Below are 8,888 nucleotides of genomic sequence, written 5' to 3' on the forward strand. Positions count from 1 at the left end.
CAAGGTCTCGGCAAGGGTCATGTAAACCTCACTTCGTGGAGGAAAACCGCCAACCTGGCAGTTCCATGGTCAAGGTTCTCACAGTGCAAGCAAGGCACAGTCTGACCACCAGAGGGCAGCAGCGACCGCCCGTAGAATCCCAAGACCACAGCAGAGCTGGGAAGGGGAGGCCGGGGAGGCACCCCAGGTTCAGTGGATGCACTTTCCCGGCACTGGGCAAAGGGGAATCTCCTGGGTCAAGCACTCCCTATACAAATGCACAGCAACTCATCCATTCCTTTTTTGCAACACGTTTATTGAGAGGCAGTTGTGCTCCAGCCTTCCAGAAGGTCAGTCTTGGGGGAAGCAGTGCAATGGAGGTTGGAAGCAGGGGAACCCTTTACGGAAGGCTGAGCGCTGGCCGGCACACTGGGCTTGGCAGCACTGGAGGGCAGGCAGGGAAAGTAGGGTGGGTAACCCGGCCTGGCAAATGGACGGCAACTAGAAAACCTCTTCAGGTTCTGGGATGGCTGGGCCATGAGGGGAGGCCAGGCAGAGCTGTCAAGGTAACCGGGGTCAGATCATGGAGTTGCCTGCCAGGCTCCACAGGAGTGGGGGACAGAAGGAGACGAGCCCAGCCACCAGCCAGGCCCTGAGCTCCCTCAGGGTAACCAGGGAGGAGCTGTGACTGGCTGGGGAGGCAGGGCTGGGGCCGAGGTTCCCCAGGACCACAGGAGGGAGCCAAGGCACTCTAAGAGGTGGAAGAAGAAGACCAGAAGCTGGTGAGTGCATCACTGGAGCCCATAGGAGGGCTCCTGACTGTCCTCAAAAGCCTCAGACCTCAGTGTCCACTTTCTCCATCCAAGAAATGGGGGTGTGATCTCTACTTATGACAGCACAAGCTTGCACAGAAATGGAGGCGGGAAATGAGCACAAATGTGCCTTCCCAGCCCAGCCTGGGTCCAGGCAGAACAGCTGATACTGGCCCCAGTCTGCCCACCCACCCCTGCTGGCCAGGAGGCTGGCAGAACCCCAGCCCCACCTGCCTGGAGCACGTTTGATTTGGACTCGACTGTTGTGGTGATGGAGGGGGGCTGGATCTGTAGCTAAAAATACCTCGGAGCCAAGCCAGCTGCTCAGAGCTTCCTCGGAGGCTGGGCTGCACTGGGCCCACTGAGGAACTGGGCATGCCCACCCAGAAGGCAGCTCCCTTACCTGCTAGAGGTTGAGGACCCAAGTCACTCCCCTTCCAGTCACCAGGAATTCCTGGAGAGTTTGAGAAAGCAAGAAAGATTCTTTAAGATGGTTCCTGACACAAGAGCTGTTAGGCCACTGAAGCCTGGGGTAGCGGCCAGGTGGTATTTGTGGGGTCAGCTCATCGGTGTCCACGCGGGGGCCTATGCCATAGTGCGGCCAACAGGGAAACTGAGTCCCAGAGAGTTGCGGGGGCCCAGCCACTGCTGTGTTGTCAGAGCAAAGTCCAGCCAGCCCCAGTGAGACTGGAGGCAACACTGTGGCACCCACTTCCCTGGATGCCTGAGAATCCTGCAGAGGGGCCACCCACATGAGGCAGAAGACACTGAGCCTTCAGGGATGAAGCTACTCCCTGAGGTCCCAGGGACAGGAGGTGGCCTGGCAAATACATCTACCCTGCCTGAGCAGTCTCCAGGCCTTGGCTGCCCATGAGCACTCCGGGACGGGCCAGAGACAAGGCCACTCCTTGAGTGCTAAAAGTTCCCCTCCCAAAAGCCAGACTCAGCAACAGCTCAAAACATTATTGTCCGGCCAGGCGCGGTGGCTCATGCCTGTAATCCCAGCACTTTGGGAGGCCGAGGTGGGCGGATCACCTGAGGTCAGTTCGAGACCAGCCTGACCAACATGGAGAAACCCTGTCTCTACTAAAAATACAAAATTATCCGGGCGTGGTGGCGCATGCCTGTAATCCCAGCTACTCGGAGGCTGAGGCAGGATAATCACTTGAATCCTGGAGGCGGAGGTTGCGGTGAGCCCAGATCGCACCATTGCCTGGGCAACAAGAGCGAAACTGTCTCACAAAAAAAAAAAAAAATTATTGCCGGACCTGCTCCTCCCAGCACTCAGGGGCAGGAGCTTGCTGGAAGTCACATGCCAGCTACAGATGCACTGGGCCAGACGACCTGAGATGGTGGGGCCACCTCACTGCACAGCCCAGGCAGAGGCTGTGTCTCCACCCAGAGGGTCCGAAAGGTCATATTCCACGCTAGGTCTCCGGGCAGAGGAGCCGGAAGAGGCGGAGACGCCGGCAACTCAGTAGTAAGGCAAGTCCTGCCACCTCCTGGCCGGCCCTTCCGCTGGCGTGGCCCTCTCTCTGCAAGCCCTGGGGCCCGGCGCCAGCAGCAGCCCCGCCCCGCGTTCGCTGGGTGACCGGTGGATGGGGCGCCCTCGAGGGACCAGCAGGAACAGCAGCAGGACAAACTGCCCCACCCTCCCTGCCCCAAGAGGTGATGGTGGGGGGACAAAGAAAGAAGAGGGACCAAAGCAGAGAGAGAGGGGTACAGTCCAGCCAGGTGGGTCCCGACACCGCGCCGAGAACCACATCCAGACCACAGCTGAGCACCCAACAGCTCCCTGATTGGATCTAGGGAGAGGAGAAACTGGCTGGAGCCCTCCAGGGTGCAGCTGGGAGGGAGACGTACATCAATTACTTAATTATCCAAGGCAGGTGGCGGGTAAAGACCCCCACCCGGAGAGCAACGAGGACTCTAAAGGGAGGCGCCACACCCTCGGGCAGCAGAGGGTCACCTGAGAGCAAGGGGGGTTCAATGGCAGAGCCAAATTTAAAACAGGTTTCAGGGAGTATAGGAGGAGGCGGCTTTTGGGATATTGACAATGTGAACCTCAATTTTTATCAGGTGCTTTCGCCCTCTTGCTGTACTTGAGCAGCGGGGAGTCTGGGCAGGAACACTCTTCCCTCCCAGGAAAGGAGCTGGACCCAGCACAGCACAGCTCATCGGGGATTGAAGACCCAGCCCTGGCCCTCACAGGAGGAGCCAACAGCACCACGCCGGTTACTTCCAACCAGACAGTCCTGGGCAGGGATGCCAGCAGACAGCTGGCACGGGAGGAAGCCCAAAATAACCCAGACAGCTGGGGTGAGGGGGTGCCATGGGCACAGGCGCTGGCTGCCAAGTCAAGCCACCTGGAACCCCATCCTGGCTCTATTGGTGGTGGCCTTGTGACCTTGGGCGAGTCACTTCTCCCCGGACCACGGGTGGGTGACCCAAATCTTCACCCCATCATGGAACAGCCCCTGTGGATGGGGAAAGGCCTCCAGCTGGACTCAACCACTCCAGGAGAACCGCGCTGGCTGCCTTCCCAGGGAGCGCCAGATTCCCCTTTGCCCTGAGGCAGGGACACGTGCTTCAGCAGGTGTGCTGGTGGGGGGGGGGGAGTTGAGGCAGCCCAGCCCCCACCCCCTGCAGCCACTCCCAGCAATAACCGCGATCACAATGGAGGCCAACTAAAAGCTTGGGAGGAGGGCCTCCTTAACGCACTTAATCCTCCCACCACCCTTTCCAGCAGGCATCCTTATCACTTTACAGGGAGACACTCACCCAAGGTCACCAGCACTGTCGAGATCCTAGCCCATAGCGAACTGACTATCTCCCTTAACTTAGCACCAAGATACCTTCAGCAAGATCCCCGTGTTAATCCCCACAAGCCCCCAGAGCTCGGTGTAGCCCTCACAGTGGGAGTGGGGCACAAGTCCCAAATAGGGGAGGTGGTGTGATCAGGAGCACCTGGACCCAAATGGCTCATCAAAGCAATCACAAAGCAGAGATCACAAGGGGGGGGTCCGAGACCAAGGGCGGCCATCTCCAGCTGTGGAGCTTCTTAGACACTGAGATGGGAAACTACCCAATACATGAAGTCGGCTAGCGTTAGGATGAAATCAATTACTATGTGCCAAGCGTGGAACTTGGCACTTCTGCGTCAAAATCCCAGGTGTTACCAGGCTAGGGGCTGGGGTCTCAAAATGTGTTCCCAGACCACAGCATCAGCCTCACCTCACCTGGGAACCTGTTAGAAATGCCAGTCCTAAGGACCAACCCACTGAATGAGACACTTGGGCACCAGGCCCCATGGTCCATTTTCAGTGAGTCCCCCTTCGGGTGTGATTCTGATGCCGGTTCCAGACTAAGAACCACTGATCTAGCCCTGTTTTCGGAGATGGAGAAACAGGCTTGGAGACTATGCCGCTTACGCAAGGCCATAGCTGTTCAATGGCTCACCAGGTTTCAAATCCAGCTTTGTCTGGTTCTAGAAACAAGGTTTATATACAGGCGTGCCCATTTAGGGACTGGAGAAGAAAACAATCCCAGGAAAGTGGAGAAGCGTCAAGGAAGGCCCTTTCATAGAGAAAGCTGGCCAGAACCTCGGGTCTCTGTTCTTTGCCTCCCTAGCAGCCAGACAGAGGACGGCTCACACTGTCACCCCACATGCCCCACGGGGGCGGCTGGAGGGGAGGCCACAGCACAGTTGGGCTTTCTGGCAGTGACCTGTGTCTTTCAGAAGTAGGCGGCACCCAGGGCCCTTCCCCCGCCGAAGAACACACAACTGGGAAATACTTGCAAGTAGATCCTCTCGTATGCTGCTAAATTCGGCAGAGAATTGCACGCCCCAAATGCCTACCAACAGAAGCTGACAGGCGGGGATGGATGGCCCCGGCGGCCCAGCAGGCGGCCCTACGCGCTCGCAGCTGGGGGTGGGGGCGGGGCCGCAGAACCAGCCCGGCGGGTTTGGGGTTCGGACCTCCCTGGGCTGCAGGCCAGAGCCCCCCAAATCTCCCTCACGGTCTGAGCAAGGACTCACACCTACCTTAGTGGGAGGACTGTCAGAGTCAAACTAGGCCTGCCCCTGCCGTCGACAGAAGGAAAGATTGTCCATTCGGGGGGTGCCCGAACGTCGCCCCTTCTCCGGCCCAGAACCTGGAGGAGAGGAAGGTGGAGGGCGGATCAGGGCGTGGGGGGAGAGAGATGTGACCGGCCGAATGCACAGCGGACAGGGGCTCCGGGGCTGAAAGGGAGCACCCCAGACGCCGCCCCTCCCCCAGCGACCCGGGCGGCCGGGGGTGGCTGAGTCAGAAGGTTCAACCCCGACCCGGGCGGCGGCTCATCTGCATTTCCAAAGGCCCGCCCCGCCCGCACCCTCCCCGGGAAGGGCCGGAGATCTGAGGCTTCGCCGGGAGCCCCGCGCCTCGGGGGATCCCGGGGGCCCCCCTCCGCTTTCCCAGGCTTCCCCCACCTCCTGCCGGGAGAGCTGGGCTGGAGGGCTGCCCAACGAGGCGTCTGCGGCCACCCCAAGGGCCTCCCGCCCTGACTGAGGACAAAAGGGGCGACCCCCCGCCCCGCGCTGGCTCGGCTCTCAAAGGGCGACTGGGAGGTCGGACCCGGGCGCCCAGAGCCGGGTGGGCAGCGGGGGGCGGCCTGGGGTCAGGGCCAGGCCGGGCCGCGGCTTCCGGAGGAGCCCGTGGGACCCGGGGCGGCCTCGAAGCCCCGCCGACCCCGTGGCCCTCGGCTGCGGGCGCCCGCGCGGGACAAAGGAAAGGGGGAAGCGGTTCGGGGCGAGGCCTCCTGGTGCCCGCGCGGGCCTCCGGGCCGCCCAGCCCCCTCCCCCGGCCGCTCCTCCCGCCTGGCGCGCGGCGGCCGCCACCGCCCCAGCCACGGGCAGCGCGCGAAATGGCGCCCATCAGGCCGCCGCGCCCGGCTGAGGCGAGCGCGGGAGGCGCGGCGCGCGACGCCCCCGAGGCCCACGGCCCCCGAAACGGCCCCCGAGGCCCGGTCGCCAGCGCTGCGCCCCGCGGGCTCTCGGGGCCCGACCTGGCCGCGGGCCCACCTCCTGCTCCGGGCTCCCCACGACCGGGGGGACGGAGGAAAGGAGGAAGGAAGGAAAGAGAGCCGCCGCCATTATCACCGCAGCCCTGCCCGGCTGGGCCCGCCTGCCAGCCCAGCCCAGCCCAGCCGCGACGGGCTTGAAGCCTGTAAAGAAAACTGGTGTTTGGGAGGAGGAGCGAGCGCGGCCGGGAGGACAGGAGCGCCGGGCTGCGGGCGGAGATGCTGCGTCATGGTGCCAACATGGACGCCGGCCTTTTGTCCTCCTTCGCGTTGCCAGCGCAGGCGCGCCCCGGAGCCCCGAGAAGCCGGCTTCGGGGTGCGGAATCCTCACGATCGAAAGGAAAGTGGGCCCAAGGCTGGGCGATGAGGCTCCCTAGTGTTTTAAGCCACCCGTCTCCAAAGCACTTCAATTTCTTCACCCCATCCAGGTTCAGACCTGGGAAGAGCGAGGGGGGCGAAGGCAGGCGGCTCCATGGACCCCCGAGGGTCGCTGCGAAGCCCGTCTTCTCGCCCTTGGGGCAGAAGAGGCACAGGGGTCCGAAGAGCCCTTCGTGTCCCAACCCCCCGCCCACTGCCCGCTCCGGCTGCCAAATACAATGCTCCAGAATCCTCCTTCTCCCCTCAGCTCCCAAACACTTGCAGCCCTTGCTTGGCCTGCAAAAGGTTTTCCTCGAAGGGGCAAAAGGCACTTTTTATCTTTCTTACTTACCCGCTCAGCCCGGTGCCATGGAGTCTAGAAGATCAAGCTGGGCGGTGGTTTTGGAGACGTTATTGTAAAAACATATATATTTTTTGATTTAGTTGGGAAATTTGGGGGTTATGGTGGTGTCTTTGTTCTTGTTACCTTTTGTAAGTTACACCCTCACGTTCTGCTCCTTCCACTTCTGCAAACTTTCCAGGGTTGGGTAGGCAAAAAGGCGGCTTCGCTGAGGACTGTTTACTGCTCTGGATATAGCAATGGTGTGATCGTCATTAAGAGACAAAAGGCGAAAATACAGTCAAATCAAACAAAAGGCAAAAGACGCACCAGCCGCCCAACCACCACAGAAAATACCCCCCACTTAACGCTGGTGTTTGCTGGAACCAGCTAGGACTTGTTTTCCAGTTTTAATCTAGTTTCCTGTGACGGCTTTAGTCTCTCTACACAAAGAAAAGGTCTTCCTTTCCCTCACCCACCAGCTTCCCCCAACCCCCAACAACAAAGACGAGAAAAACAGGGCTGTTTTTCTTCAAACAGATCGATTTTCAAAGAAAGTGTACAAACTACGGGGAAGAAAGCTGACTAGCATTTACTGCTGTAAACATTTTCAAAAGCATAAAGCTAGAACCTTAGCTTTATAAAGCAAGATCGTCTCAAGCATCTTAACTGGCTTATATTAGACAAGAGAGACAAAGACATACATGCAGATGAAGGTTCGGAAAATTAAGGACATCTCAGCAACATTAACATAAAAACTACTGCGTCAGGACAGAATGGATTGGGTACTTACAATGTAAAAGATTTTTTAAAAACTAAGAGTAACAACTGCTCACAATTTTTTGTTGCTGCCATTTCGCTAGTCCTAAAGCTATATACATTTAAAACATTACCTTGTTAAAAAGAGAGAAGGAGTTAATAAGATGGCCAGGTTTAAGTGTTTAATAGAGGAAACTAGATATATTTAAAAATTTATTGTTCAGTCAAGAGAATACAGATTAAGACAGCTCCAAGCTCCCCCCACCCACCCATAGAACAAAAAGAGGAAAACAAAATATGTCATTTACTTAGGTTTTTTTGGAATTCAAAACTGTTAACTGCTGACATGAATGGTGTGCTATGACCTAGTTATACAAGACAAAGATGGATTCCAAGTCATAAGGAAAAATCCAGATCTTTTTAAAAAGTCTTCTCCAGTCTTCCAACTGTGAGTCCTTGGGCCTGCTGACAAATGTTAAACACACTGAGACGTCCTGAATTGGATGGTAGAGTCAAAGGAAAAACATTCCCCATTTGCAACAAAGGAAAAACCCACTTGGCCATTTAATTCCATTGCAGAAAAATGGCTTCCCTCATCTGTTGGCCTCTCCTTCGTGTCTGATGAAGGATGTTTTGAGATCAGCGTCTAATAACTCAAGCCCTATAGAAGCCGCGCGCTGATTGGCTGCCGCGCCCTGCCGCCCTGCTCCAGCCAATTACCTACCCACGGCCAAATTACAAACCCCGAAAAGAGCCCCAATATGAGCTACACCAGCTCCGAGCCCCGGCGAGGCAGCTCCTGCGCCTCGGCCGCCAGAGAGGAGCGGCAGAGGGGGCTGCAAACGCGTCCTCGCGAAGCCCGGGAGCCTCGGAGTTGAACTCACAAAATGGAAGCCGCGCGCTGATTGGCCGCCGCCACTCCCGGACCTTTAATAAAGAAAGGGGAAGGAAAAGATAAATGCAAAAAAGGGGGACTCTCTCCTCCGCGGGTGGCTGGAGGAAGGGGGGGAAGCATGTGTTCAGGACAATTACAGGGCGCTCCCCTCCAAAAATAAAAACAGAAGAAGGCTTCTATCGCCCAGGTCCAGGCGAGGGCTGCATCCTCCCAGGAATGCGAATGCTAACGTGGTGAACCCTGGTCTCCCTTCCCCAGCTCAGCTCCGGGGAGGGGGTCGCGGGTCGGAGGAGGAAGCCGGAGCACAGATACCTCGATTGCAACTCCTCTGAGTCGACGCCGGCTTTCCCCCGCGGCTCCCAGCGTCCACACACACCCTCGGCCCCCCAGACCCCAACCATCTCCCCGGGTCCCCGCGCGCCCGCCTCCGGCCCGGGCAGTTTGGAAACAGTTTTGCAGGCCCGGGACGCACGCCGCGGCGGTCGCGGCTCTGAGGGTAGTCCCGGCCGCGGGAGGTAGAGCCCGGGGAGACCCCCCTCCCCCGCCAGCCAAGACCCCCACCCCAGTCCCAGAAGAATAAATAAATTAAAAGGCCTTCCCCCGGGGAGGGGGAGGCAGTGTGGGAGCGCGCGAGTGAGGGGTGGGGGGCCGCTGGGGCCCGGGGCTTTGGCGGCGCAGCTGCCGC

At 58.8% G+C, this 8,888-nt stretch overlaps 1 pseudogene; it reads right to left on the bottom strand.

The window, feature by feature from the left end:
- Window positions 1-274: 274 nt before the first annotated feature.
- On the bottom strand, window positions 275-3,993 carry LOC129010116 (uncharacterized; annotated as a pseudogene).
- Between the last annotated feature and the right edge of the window lie 4,895 nt (window positions 3,994-8,888).

This window comes from Pongo pygmaeus, chromosome 10 (genome assembly GCF_028885625.2).
Source record: "Pongo pygmaeus isolate AG05252 chromosome 10, NHGRI_mPonPyg2-v2.0_pri, whole genome shotgun sequence".
Taxonomy (NCBI): Eukaryota; Metazoa; Chordata; class Mammalia; order Primates; family Hominidae; genus Pongo; species Pongo pygmaeus.